Genomic DNA, 14,677 nt, shown 5'->3' with positions numbered 1-14,677 from the left:
TTTTTCCAGGCTGTGGCAATTCTCTCACCAACAATTCATCACTGATGAATGGACGTATATTTACAATTGTGACTTTTTTAGCAAGAGTACTCAACAGGGAAATAGACAAAAATATGTCACTCACAACAATGCTCTTGTTTGCCTTCTCCACACTGTCAACAAAAATGACCACAGCGCTGTTCATCCAAGCAGTAGATTTAATGCTGCTACGACCTACAATATGGAGAGCCATTTCAGCCAAAATTAAATACTCCATAGTATGGCTCTCCATAGCAGTGCAGTAAAGAAGTGGTATGTGGAGCAGCAGTAGGCTGGCCCCTTAGCAGGCCCAAGCATGCTGAACTGGAGGAACTCATGGACAGATGTGGACTGATAGGGTTACAGTGCTTCATTGGAGTTTGGATGCACATCAGTGTTCACAAGGCCTCAATTGACTCAATATCATGAGAGCCAATTTTGCAGTAACTGAATTAGCAAAGAACCTCATGTCTCACACAGAGGAAGGGTTTGTAGAGGAGAGCATGCTCCTGCAGTAACTTCCATCATCAATGCCAGCACAAACGCATCATGTGCAGTACAAACCTAACCCTCACAAGTATGCTACATGAACGTGATGCACATGAGCCACAAAAACAGCAAATCTGATCCACACAAGGGCCAACGCGCACAATGTGACACACTCACACACATGATTGTGGGGGTGTACAGACATACACACACTTGCAGTATATGCCTGTTTAGTCTAATTTTTTACAAATTGCACTACACAAGAAAGTCTTTATCATGGACGCCTATTAGGAGGAGGACTTATAGGTGAGGTCTCCACTGTACCTGTACATCGCCCCACGCTGTTAGAAACCTTGTTGAAAGATCTCTAGCTCATGAGATTCTGATTTACCTCAAAAGGCAAAGGAATAGCTTCTAAAAGGTAGATTTTAGTTCAACATCACAAAATCCTGAATTTGTCCTTTTTTTATGGTAGCCAATGCCATAGAAGCATCCCCATCTCATGTTCAAGTTGAAACATATGTCTCTGTCTTCTTGCATCTCAGGCTCTGCAGCAACCAGGGAGGGAGCTCACCTCACACAGGTCACTTATTCTGAGGAATGAGACTAAGGGAACAGAAATCTGTTCTGCACAGGCATGAATGTTGCACTGTTAGTGAGTATCAGTGCAACAGGAAATAAAGGGAAAAAAAGATGTTACTTGCCAGGACTATCTGTAGGACTTTTCCCGCTGAATAATAAACTAACAGTCTCTGACAGGATTGCACAGGAAAAAACCCATGTCAGGTGTTTGCTGGCTCAAACCAACCAGCGGTGTTAAAGAGAAAAAAGAAGATTTTCCCATAATGGCCTCATGGGGTTCAGATGATCAATCTGACCTGAGTTTGACAGTCCATTGTGCACAGCTGAGGGTGAAGCTTTTCTCTGACATGTCGATGTGATATCTTAGTCAAAAAATGTCTCTCTCTTTCTGGTTTGTCAAACCAGTTGGAAGGAGACAAAATACTAAAGATGTGTTTGCACACTTTCAGCTAAACTATAGCAAGGAGAAAAGATGTTTTCTATATTTAAACTTTCATTTGTAAACACCATCCCCACCAGAAGAAAGACACTTCACCAGTAATGGCATATGGGACCTGAAAAAACTGCTTGAATAGAAACAAAAAATGATTTGAGAATTATTGATGGATTGAGAAATTGCTGGAATGTGAAAAGGTTACTTTACTGGGGTTTCTTCATTCATCCTTCATTCATGTTTCATTGGTTAAAGGTACCAAGCAAATCCCACTTTAATCTGGTCATCCACAGTCCATGAACACTTCTCCTCTGCCCACTGACGATGAGGTTATTGATGACTGCACTTTGGCTTTTGTGGACATTAGTCCCATTTACTTCAGATAAAATCTTGCTCTAAGAGAGTTTCTCCTGTCATCCCCTTGTTTTTCTTTTCTTTGTCGCTCATTTCCTGTCTACTGCATATTGCTTTAATATCTCTCTTCTACCACATTGAAGCCTTTTATTGTCAACTTGTATGTTTCCATTTTACAACCTGAACAATTTTGCTTTCAGACACTTCAAATTTTGCACACAGGAAAACTTACATACTTTGCTGTAGTTTTAGAAACCTTTTCAGTGTTATTATCTTATAGCTCTTTTATTGGGACCATGATTCCTGCCAATCAGACAGTTGCAACATCTACAAGCTTTCTCTATTAACAGCAGAATAAAATAGATGAAACACAAATTGCAGACTGATTTCATAATGTTTTTGTCTACTTGAGTTAGTAAATGGATGCCCCGTTATTAAAACTATCATTTAAATTTTGAGATTATGTGTTTTACAAAGTCAAAATATCCAGCTATTTTTGAATTAATTAGTTACAGTATGTCCATCCATCCATCTTCTTCCGCTTATCCGAGGTCGGGTCGCGGGGGTAGCAGCTTCAGAAGGGAGGCCCAGACTTCCCTCTCCCCAGCCACTTCTTCCAGCTCCTCCGGGGGAATCCCAAGGCGTTCCCAGGCCAGCCGAGAGACATAGTCCCTCCAGCGTGTCCTGGGTCTTCCCCGGGGCCTCCTCCCGGTGGGACGTGCCCGGAACACCTCACCAGGGAGGCGTCCAGGAGGCATCCTGACCAGATGCCCAAGCCACCTCAACTGGCTCCTCTCGATGTGAAGGAGCAGCGGCTCTACTCTGAGTCCCTCCCGGATGACTGAGCTTCTCACCCTATCTCTAAGGGAGAGCCCAGCCACCCTACGGAGAAAACCCATTTCGGCCGCTTGTATCCGCGATTTCGTTCTTTCGGTCATGACCCAAAGCTCATGACCATAGATGAGGGTGGGAACGTAGATCGACCGGTAAATCGAGAGCTTCGCTTTTTGGCTCAGCTCTCTCTTCACCACGACGGACCGGTACAGCGCCCGCTTGACAGCAGACGCTGCGCCAATCCGCCTGTCGATCTCCCGCTCCCTTCTTCCCCCATTCGTGAACAAGATCCCGAGATACTTAAACTCCTCCACTTGGGGCAGGACACCCCCCCTGACCCGGAGAAGGCACTCTACCCTTTTCCGGCTCAAGACCATGGCCTCGGATTTGGAGGCACTGATCCCCATCCCGGCCGCTTCACACTCGGCTGCGAACCGATCCAGCGAGAGCTGCAGATCACGATCTGATGAAGCCAAAAGGACCACATCGTCTGCGAAAAGCAGAGATGAGATCCTGAGGCCACCAAATCGGATCCCCTCAACACCTTGGCTGCGCCTAGAAATTCTGTCCATGAAAGTGATGAACAGAATCGGTGACAAAGGGCAGCCCTGGCGGAGTCCAACTCTCACCGGAAACGAGCCCGACTTACTGCCGGCAATGCGGACCAGACTCTGACACCGGTCATACAGGGACCTGACAGCCCGTATCAAAGGGCCCGGTACCCCATACTCCCGGAGAACCCCCCACAGGGCTCCCCGAGGGACACGGTCGAACGCCTTCTCCAAGTCCACAAAACACATGTAGACTGGTTGGGCGAACTCCCATGCACCCTCCAGGACCCTGCTGAGGGTGTAGAGCTGGTCCAGTGTTCCACGACCAGGACGAAAACCACACTGCTCTTCCTGAATCCGAGGTTCGACTATCCGACGGACCCTCCTCTCCAGGACCCCTGAATAGACCTTGCCAGGGAGGCTTAAGAGTGTGACCCCTCTATAATTGGAGCACACCCTCCGGTCCCCCTTTTTGAACAGGGGGACCACCACCCCAGTCTGCCAATCCAGGGGAACTGCCCCCGATGTCCATGCGATATTGCAGAGTCGCGTCAACCAACACAACCCTACAACATCCAGAGCCTTAAGGAACTCCGGGCAGATCTCATCCACCCCCGGGGCCTTGCCACCGAGGAGCTTTTTAACCACCTCGGCGACCTCGCCCCCAGAGATTGGAGAGCCCAACCCAGAGTCCCCAGGCTCCGCTTCCTCAGTGGAAGGCATGTTGGTGGGATTGAGGAGGTCTTCGAAGTACTCTGCCCACCGGCCCACAACGTCCCGAGTAGAGGTCAGCAGCACACCATCCCCACTATAAACAGTGTTGGTGCTGCACCGCTTCCCCCCCCTGAGACGCCGGATGGTGGACCAGAATCGCCTCGAAGCCGTGCGGAAGTCTTTCTCCATGGCCTCTCCAAACTCCTCCCACACCCGAGTTTTTGCCTCAGCAACCGCCCGAGCCGCATGCCGCTTCGCCCGCCGGTACCCATCAGCTGCTTCCGGAGTCCCACAGGCCAAAAAGGCTCGATAGGACTCCTTCTTCAGCCTGACGGCATCCCTCACCGAAGGTGTCCACCAACGGGTTCGAGGGTTGCCGCCGCGACAGGCACCGACAACCTTGCGGCCACAGCTCCGATCGGCCGCCTCGACAATGGAGGCACGGAACACGGTCCACTCAGACTCCATGTCCCCCACCTCCCCCGGGACGTGTTCGAAGTTTTGCCGGAGATGGGAGTTAAAGCTCCGTCTCACAGGGGATTCCGCCAGACGTTCCCAGCAGACCCTCACAACACGTTTGGGCCTGCCAGGTCTGACCGGCTTTCGCCCCCGTCACCGGAGCCAACTCACCACCAGGTAGTGGTCAGTGGACAGCTCCGCACCTCTCTTCACCCGAGTGTCCAAGACATACGGCCGTAGATCCGATGAAACGATGACAAAGTCGATCATCGAACTGCGGCCTAGGGTGTCCTGGTGCCAAGTGCACATATGGACACCCTTATGCTTGAACATGGTGTTCGTTATGGACAATCCATGGCGAGCACAGAAGTCCAGCAACAGAACACCGCTCGAGTTCAGGTCGGGTGGGCCGTTCCTCCCAACCACGCCCCTCCAGGTCTCACTGTCGTTGCCCACGTGAGCGTTGAAGTCCCCCAGCAGAACAAGGGAGTCCCCAGGAGGAGCACTCTCCAGTACCCCCTCTAAGGACTCCAAAAAGGGTGGGTAATCTGAACTGTCGTTCGGCCCGTAAGCACAAACGACAGTCAGAACCCGTCCCCCCACCCGTAGGCGGAGGGATGCTACCCTCTCGTTCACCGGGGTAAACCCCAACGTACAGGCGCCGAGGTGGGGAGCAACAAGTATGCCCACTCCTGCCCGACGTCTCTCTCCCTGGGCAACTCCAGAGTGGAAGTATGTCCAGCCCCTCTCAAGGAGACTGGTTCCAGAACCAGAGCCATGCGTCGAGGTGAGACCGACTATTTCTAGCCGGAACCTCTCGACCTCACGCACTAGCTCCGGCTCCTTCCCCACCAGAGAGGTGACATTCCACGTCCCAAGAGCCAGTTTCTGCAACCGAGGATCGGACCGCCAGGGTCCCCTCCCTTGGCCGCCACCCATCACACAGTGCACCCGACCCCTTTGGCCCCTCCCACGGGTGGTGGGCCCATGGGAGGAGGGGCCCATGTTTCCTCTTCGGGCTGAGCCCGGCCGGGCTCCATGGGTAAAAGCCCGGCCACCAGACGCTCGCCATCGTGCCCCCCCTCCAGGCCTGGCTCCAGAGTGGGGCCCCGGTGACCCGCGTCCGGGCGAGGGAACACCAAGTCCAAGGTTTTCCTTCATCATTGGGGTCTTCGGGCTGCACTTTGTCTGGTCCCTCACCTAGGACCTGTCTGCCTTGGGTGACCCTACCAGGGGCATGAAGCCCCAGACAGCATAGCTCCTAGGATCATTGGGGCACTCAAACCCCTCCACCACGATAAGGTGGCAGCCCATGGAGGAGAGTTAGTTACAGTATGTGTCATATGTTATTTGTGTGTGTGTTTTCTTTTTGCTACATTTTGCCAGGAACAATTACTCCATACTTTTTACCATTGGTTTTATTGATCTTAGCTAAATCTGACTCCCTAGCAAGCCTTTAACTGATTACAAAAAACTCCTATAAATGATCATGTACAAAAGCTTTAGTTTTAATGGGTGCAAATTATTAACCCTCCTGTTATGTTGCTGGTCAAGTTGACCCCATTTTAAAGTTACATTTTTTTTTTTAATGGTTGGAAGTATTTTTTTCTGCACAAAATGTTTTCTATTTATCTTAATAGGTACACCCTACATGTAATTTGAAAATGGTTCATTTTACACATTTGCACCACCCCCTATGTCTACATAGATACTGTTCGGGTCAATTTGACATAGCAGTCAAGTTGAAGGGTATAAAAAGGTCAAAAAATGTCCAATTCTATTTGTTTCCTTGCAACTGTGAGACATATTTCACCCCACACACACACCGCACCACACACATACATGCACACGTGCACACCCACAAGCCCACTTTCTCGCTATTCTCTTTACTTCTCTAGGAAACTATGAGAAAGCAGGTGTTCATACAACTTTTGATGGGAATCTTTTCTGTTCTCGTGGGCAAACTCCACCATCACTGAGTGGACACTCAGCAGAAGTGGAGGAAAACATAAATACTCTCTGTATGACTCATTTGCCTTGATTTTAATCAGTGGGTCAATGTGACCCACTAATTAAAGACCTCTCAAGTTAAATTATAAAGATCACCCCTTGAAAGAAAAATTAAAAATGTGTACAAAAGATCAATTTCAAGGATAATTATTGTTTTTGCATGTGTAGGTTTTTTCAGTGGACATAAAAAATTTAGCTTACATTTTTTACATCCAAATGACTAAATGAGTAAGTGTCGCCATTGATCCTTTATTTGTGAGAAATAGAAAAAACATCATTGCACAAATATTGATTGAAATGGATGGTATAAAATGGTTCGTAGGATTTGTTCGGTCTCTGACACTATTGCATGATTAACCACTCCACAGGTCAAATTGACCCAAGGACATTATTGCTGTACCTCAGAAATGAACATAACAGGGGGGTTAATAAAATATTTTTAAAAACCCAGGATAACTTTTTAAAAAGCAAGTTTTAGCTTGTGGATATCATTGAGCACAGAAATATTCTTAAAGAACAACAGCAAATAGCATATCCTCCTGTGGGCATTGATGTTAATGAATTTTTATGGCAGATTCTGGAGACAGCTGTCACCTCTGTACTGTACCCATGTACAGGGTGCAGGTCGCAAACAGTGCATGAGAGCAGCTATGCAAATTCTCAGACTTTCCACATCCACACAATCATCCATTGTTACAGTCACATTATGCACTTTACGCTCTCAAATCTGACACATACTCACATCTCAGCTGCGCCTTTCTTCCCGCTCACAGCACAGCTCTAGTTGGAGATGTGAGCAGTGGCGACTTCTCTGGCTTGGATGCTCCCATCATCCTCCCCCGCACATTTAGCATCCCAGACACAGCCGACCTGGACGGGGGCCAGGTCCCAGCTCCGTGCACTGGGCTTGACAAGGCCTGAACACATCCAGGCCTGGAGGACCAATGCATCACTTTAACTGAGCTCGGTACAGGAGTGGGCCTTTTAAAAATAGCCCCATGTGATGTGTAATTAAAGACACTGTGAATGGAGCTGGATCTAAATTTAAAGGTTATTAGATTTATTAAGGGCTTGCACAATTTTCCTTGCATTAGACAAGGATGAAAGATCATTTGCGAATCGCTGCTAAGCAGGCAGAGGAAATAATCACAGTGAACACGGCTGCCTTTCCCTGACTGCTTAAGATAAAAGTAGCTAAAAAGGTCACAGTGAAACTGGTTAAATTTTCCTGACACCGTTATCCAGAATAAGCTTAACAAATCCAAATGGCATTGGGCCGCATGGGAGATAAGACAATAGCAGCAGTTCACACAAAAACAAACAATTAGTGTGAAACAGCATAAAAACATGAAAGTGATTATTTGGTTTGTTTTATTTTCCTGTAAAGTACCATCCATTTATTAAGGACCCCTGTCAAGTTCCACTAGAGGTGCATCTGAAAGATGACAAACCATTCTGTCTGCAGGTAAGGTCAGAGCCAGCCTTCAGCACAGTCCTGCATAAAAGCTGCACAGAAACTGCTTGTGCTTGGTGGGTGAATGGTCTGTGTGGTCTGATTAAATATTTAATTACACATTTAGACTCTTTGGCCACGTGCTGAATTAGTCATGTCTGATAATGGTGTGCCATGCAGAAGACAGGGCACAGCAGCCTCTGGGGGAGTACAGCCTCCCAGATGCCACACAATAACCTGCTCACCTATATAACTCAAGAAGAAAATTCTAAAGAGATTTGATAAACAGCTAAATGTCTGATTGTAGCAGGAAACATTCTCCTTTGTTTTAACAGCTAGTCACTAATGAACATTGATAGCAGCTACATTGTGTGTGTCCAGAGCCGAGAGAGCTTCAAGGTAATTTTAATAGAACTCAAGAAAATAAAAAACAGCCAAGAAACAAACCAGAGGCAAAGAAAAGCTCCTTCTTTTCATATCAATGCAACAAGACCTGTTAAGTCATTTTTTTAGTCCAAGTCAAGTCTAAAGTTTTACACCCCACCTCAAGTTTTCAGGCAGGTACTGAAGGAAATTACACACAAAATCAGAACTCTGTAGAACACATATGAGATTTATTTATTTTTTTATGATTTTATGTCTTTGTCACTAAATGATCTAAAATGACACTTCCTGTGCTGTTTGAAATGTGGGTCCAAGAGGTTTTTTTGTTGCTCTATATGTGTTGTACATGTATACTCAATAACTTCATTATTCATTATTTTCATTATCATTTACCTATTTTTAAATTTGTGTCTCTCGACCTACTGAAAAACTAATTTCACAGTACTTAACTAAATTAAGCGAAGAGACAAAACTGGTCAATATTCAGGGGACCACGCTCCATAAAATTAACATCCATATATGTTTGTGACTATAATAACATCAGCCTCTGTCAACTTAGTGCAAAATAGATCATGTATGTGAAAAACGTAGTCAGTCATGTTGCAACTACTGGACATGCAAATTCATCAGGTCCAATGCACAGACACAATGTAAAGCCACAGCTTTGGATACAAACCAATACTTTTACTTTTTGGCAGTTCATCAGTTTTCATAATTCTTTCATTGTTACTTGGTATAGTTTAGCTGAGTGTTACTATCTCAGTAAGTTTGCTGATTAAAGTATTTAACTGGAGGGTTCAGTTATTTGTGTTATTAAACTCTTATATTGGAGAGGTGTTCTCTTTGTTTGAGAATGCCACTGCTGAACTTAAATCTTTCATATATTACATTTATTATCTAAACCTTTCCAGATAATCAGGTGGTGATTGGTCATTTTGATCTAAATGACAAATTTTGCTAATAATTACCTTTGACATTTGTGATGTTATTCATAGCCAAACCAAACCTTTAGTTGCACAACATGTGAAAAGCTGCTGCCCTGGAGCTCTTTGAAACACAGATGTTGAGTTCCTCTCCAAAGGTCAAATTACTGTGGGAAACCCAGAGTTGGGACAAACCCCGAAACATAATAGTCATTTGAAGCTCTTTACCACATTATGTTAGTGATTCTGTGGAGGACCTTGCATCAGGTGGAATTCAACTTGTGGCAAATACTGTAAGTGGGTAGTTCTAGAAAGTATAATAACCTTACTTACCACTTTTAATAGCTAAACAGCATGATGATCACAGGCTGCTGTGCTCTGTCACCACTGGCTGGTGTAGAAAACACTCAGACAGCTCTGTGCTGAATGCCAGAAGGAAGCCGAACACTGATTACACTTTTGTTGTCCGCATTCTTCTAAAAGACAGATGTTGATTTAAAAAAGTCCACAAAAAAAGTGTTCACCCATAGCAAACCTGCAAACGACAAACATGAACTACAGTGAGAATTACATAACATATGCATGGATGCAAAGCAAAACATTGCTTTTGTGAAGTCCTGAAATCATGTCACAACATGAAGGATATTTGCAATTAAGGCAATGTGGCCCAAATTACAGCTTCATTATGGCTGAAAAATAGGATGATGGGAAACATTTACTCTGCTGCTTTTATTCTACTTTACATCATGTTGAGTAGCAACACTCATTCATACCGAGTGTAATTAATTCCAGGAAACATGACCGGCACTTACTCCATGTCACTGGAAGGCATTAGGAAGGGTTTATTTTTCCTTCTTTCCGATATTGGCTCAGCTGCTCATTTCAACTTCACCCTCATTCTCATCTCCACATCCATTTTGTCCTCTAATGCTTCAGTTGTACATAATTCCAACATAAAGGGACTCCAAAAATACACTCAGTCACATGTCAATGCAGTTCATGGCTGCACAGGACTTTGACTTAGTCAGGAACTGGAAGTCTTTATGGCTACGCCAGAGAAAGAGGACAAATAAGTGTATTTCCCTGCAGTGTGAAGACAGGATAACCCAAAATATATCTGATAACCACATGAGACATCACAGTCATGAAGAAAAAGTCTTATAAACCTCAACGCTTCATTCATACAACTGATGCCCAATATGAATTATTCATGTGAAACATCTTGCTAATACGTAAATCTGACAAGGCTGTTTGCTAAGTGGTCCAGAGATGCCTTTCTGCATCCTTTTGTGCTCGTCTACATGGCTGTGTATCCTTGACTGAAGTCAGGACAATGACAGTGATGAAGGAAAGATGCATTTGTTTGTGCTCTTGCATCCAGAAGCCTGTCAGATCTTTCTGAGTTTCAAATCAAACTGGGTTCCCAGCTGTGTACTTGCCCCCTGTAGCAATGCTGGCTGTCTCCATGAGTATGTGTGTGACTGTCTGGGCGAAGGACAAGGCCTGAAGACATTATGTGCATTGTAAAGAAAAAGGGTGAGACAGTGCGGACAGATTGAGACAACACTATCATTACTGCTTATCCATGAGGATTTAGGGTCAGGGTGCATGCTGCTCCTCCAAGCCTGGAAGCTTAAACAGAGATCTGTCCATATTCCCAGAGATCCCAAACTAACAGCTTGTTTAATGCAGTACTGGAGGACTTGTCGTTGGGATTATTTTGCACACCTTCTATAGGGTTTCTCTTTTGCTGCAAATTAATAAAATTCAAAGCTTGTTTGTTTATCAACATCAAAGGCGTTTAGCCTGACTGGGTGGTTTGGCTCCAGTTACACTGCAGTCGAAAGGGGCCACAGATTGATAGCATGAATATAAACCCAGAGAGTATTGTAACCCCTTTGAGGCACAACATTGGTAAGAAGTGACCCGGTTGGGTTCTTATGATCTTTACAAAAAACATTGCGTCACTCGATATTCCAGGTTCTGTTTTCTATTCAATCGTGTTCTTGTGTGATACCTATTTGACTGAAATGTATTTTCCTTCTAGTCTTGTTAGTATTCAGTATATATATATACTTTTTACTTTTAGTCTCCAACTTTGTGACAAAGCACTGCTTTTGTATTTACACCAAGTATACACAGACGTGTAAACTGTGTACACTCCTGTGACACAGGAGGGACACTCCAACTTGGAGTGTAAAGTTAGCGTTTACACTCTGGATTATTGTTCTGATAAAACCAGATATTACTTTCTAAGTTGGATCTAGATTTATATACTATGCCTTCAGAAAGTCATCACAAAAATATTTGTTTCCTCATTGAACTTTTGTCAACGTCCATAGGAGTGTTCCACCGAGAAATACTTCCTATGACACAGAGATCAAAGAAGTTGATTTTACATAAAACTGCCCCTATAAGTTATTAGCAGCAGATGTAGTATTCTAATCTTATATATTATGTTTCATTAGCTTAAGAACAAAACCCATTACAATCAACAAAACATCAGTGTGTGTGTAATTATTCTGTATAATGTTTTTCATTTAGTGAACTGAGCTACTGTTATACATCAACTTTTCTATTATATTCTAATTTGTTAAATACTATATATGGAGCAATGAATCCACAGAAACGTCTACAAACACAGTTTAACAAAAACAATTTTAGTAAGCAAAGTTAGAAATTATTACAATATAGGTTAACACAGTTATTGCATCAAAGAGACGTTTTAAATTTGACATAAATGCCTTACTTGTACTCTTATAATTAAATAGTAAAGTTATTAGCACAGTCAGTCCTCTTAAGACTCTGACTCCAGAGAGTATTGTAACCCTTTGATGCACAACATTGGTAAGAAGTGACCCGGTTGGGTTCTTATGATCTTTACAAAAAACATTGCGTCACTCGATATTCCAGGTTCTGTTTTCTATTCAATCGTGTTCTTGTGTGATACCTATTACAACACAGTTATTGCATCAAAGAGAAGTTTTAAATTTGACATAAATGCCTTACTTGTACTCTTATAATTAAATAGTAGAGTTATTAGCACAGTCAGTCCTCTTAAGACTCTGACTCCAGTCAGTGAAGTCTCAACTGTTATCCACCAGTTCTGAAGGTAAAACCCCCTGTTGACCTTTGACTCTGAGTCAGGTTCTGCTGGGGGTTTCTCCTGTTAAAAGGTTTCCTCTCCTCCATCACTAACCAATGTGGTCTGTGTTTTCTGACATCTTTCTACCAGAACTAGCATTAACTTCCTTAGAAGTTGTTAGCACTGATAGACAAGAGCTGCGTTTTGGAGATACTCTGACTGAGGTGTCTACCCACTGTGAACTAGTCCTTGTCAAACTCACTCAAATCCTCACTCTTACCCTAACCCTAACCAGCTTCTAACAGAATAAAATGTTTTCCTAGTGGCTAACTTACCCTACCGCCTGCAGGAGCCTCGGTGAAGAGATAAATAAAATCAGTCACTGGTCATGGTCCTCAGAGCTCTCTGGAAAACTAGGTGCTATTTATTAGGAACATATTGTCATTATGTGAGAAAGGTGGTGCCACAGCCTCAACACGATTTCAATTGACGCAGTTTGACTCCAGGAGAGGGGGCTGATGGGTGAATTTTACACTGAGAGGAAACCTTTTAGCTTTGAACACAGTAAAGACACAATGTGGCAGGAAAATGAGCGTTTGGGCTTCAAAATAAGAGTATTCCCATGAGGAAGGTGGAATGTCTCAATTGGACTTCGGTGTGTCTGCGTGCGTGCGTGTTTGTGGCTTTCATCAAGAAAAAAATGGATGATATTATTATTAATGTGACAATGCAGGGCTTTCCCTTCCTTCTTTCTTTCATTTGTTCTTTATTTCTTTTTTTCTTTGTTTATTTCTTTACTACTTTTGTTTATTAATTCTCTTTCTTTATTTCCAGTAGAACTGGTAGTACTGTATCAATATTAAGGAATTATTTACCTCTGTACATAGGTGAAAATGAAGTTTTGCCTTATTTCAAGTGTACTAAAATATTTGCAGTAGAATAGACAAAAATACTTGATAAGAATTTGTGTTTCTACAGAGTATACTTATATATATATATATATATATATATATATATATATATATACTTTCATAACCCTGTTTATTCATATAGAAAAATATATAATTTAAGAGGGTAAAAAGTTTTTTTTTTTTTTAATTGTTCAAGTATTCTAGAAAGAGTCTGAATAATTAGTGTATTTATTGCATACTGACTCTTTCCCAAGGCTTACTCAAAGGGTTCCCCCTCCTGCTTTATTAAACCATGTATTTATTTTGAAAGATCTGCCTGGAAGTTATTGTGGTGTAATTTGGCTCTCTTGATACCAGCGCGAGCCCCGGGCTTCCAAATAAGGAATTTGGCTGTCGCCGCGCGGACACACGGACGGACAAGGACGCTCCAGAGCCGCGAGCTGGAGACGGCAGTTCCAGAGACGTGCGCGAGCTTCCCTTAGATCTGCGGCTCTGTCGCAGCTCTCACATTCACCTGGGGGAGAGTGAGGCGTGCGTGCGGAGAGGATTTCCAATTTCAAAGATCGCCTAACTTTTTCCAGACAAATAGGCTTTAAGGATTAAAAACAAACAGCGAACAAATAAAACAAGACATAGAAGAAGACGAACTAATGTGCAATAAGGATATTTCTGTCCGAAGTGAAGAGTTTGATTTTGAAGCAGTGGGGGAATCAAACAGGGAGAATACAAGCTGAATGCGTTTTACGCACTGGGAGCGCATCAAACAGAGAACCTGAACTCCTGACAGTTTCTCTGTCCTCTTTGTCCCCGAAGCGTCGTACTTATTTAGCTTAGGGTGAGGCGAGATTTATCAGAATTAAAACGCGTTTGGTGGACTTATGGCAGGACTTACCCCTTCTGGAATTGTTGAACACTCCGAACACACCGACCGCTGACCACTGCCATGCTTCGGCGGAGTGGTAATTTACTCAAGGTAAATTCTTTGTTTTATTATTCGTATTATTTCGTCCAGTTCTCTGTTACCGATGTGTTACGAACTGGTCCGGTCATCTCAAAGTTTTCTGTGGCAACATTTTGGGACGCGTTGCCCTTGTTGTTTTGGGAAATTCATACCTGGCTAAAGGGCAGAAAATACCACAAAAAGGTCAAGTATTAAAATATGTGAGCTGTCGTTTATTCAACAACTTGGTGTTCCTGGAGCCAGACCAGGAGGCATCCGAGTGATTCCCAAAGCTCACACGCCCAGTCGCTTTGAGGCTCAGGGTGGCTCAGGGCATCGTCTGTCCGCGGGGACGCGGCGACGCAGCGCGGCGCGGCTCTCCGGGGATGCGGTGTCGCCCTAACCCAACCCTGCTCAGAACCAAGACAGCTGAGCCATTCTATGTTTTTCTGCTGAAGGTAAATACGTAAGAGCAACAGTGTCCTTCAGTAAAACAGAGAAGAAGTGAGCTTAACTATGAACTCGCTCGCTGGGCAC

General features: G+C 44.1%; 1 protein-coding gene across 7 annotated transcripts in view; it reads left to right on the top strand.

The window, feature by feature from the left end:
- Window positions 1-13,584: 13,584 nt before the first annotated feature.
- adgrb1a (adhesion G protein-coupled receptor B1a) overlaps window positions 13,585-14,677 on the top strand; it is a 176,973-nt gene continuing 175,880 nt past the window's right edge. For all 7 annotated transcript variants that reach the window (XM_028016652.1, XM_028016656.1, XM_028016654.1 and 4 more), the window contains exon 1: window positions 13,585-14,173. The gene's annotated coding sequence lies outside the window, so the exon portion shown is untranslated. The remainder of the gene's footprint in view (window positions 14,174-14,677) is intronic.

Source organism: Xiphophorus couchianus, chromosome 5 (assembly GCF_001444195.1).
Source record: "Xiphophorus couchianus chromosome 5, X_couchianus-1.0, whole genome shotgun sequence".
Taxonomy (NCBI): domain Eukaryota; kingdom Metazoa; phylum Chordata; class Actinopteri; order Cyprinodontiformes; family Poeciliidae; genus Xiphophorus; species Xiphophorus couchianus.
This window is presented reverse-complemented; position numbering and strand designations above follow the sequence as displayed.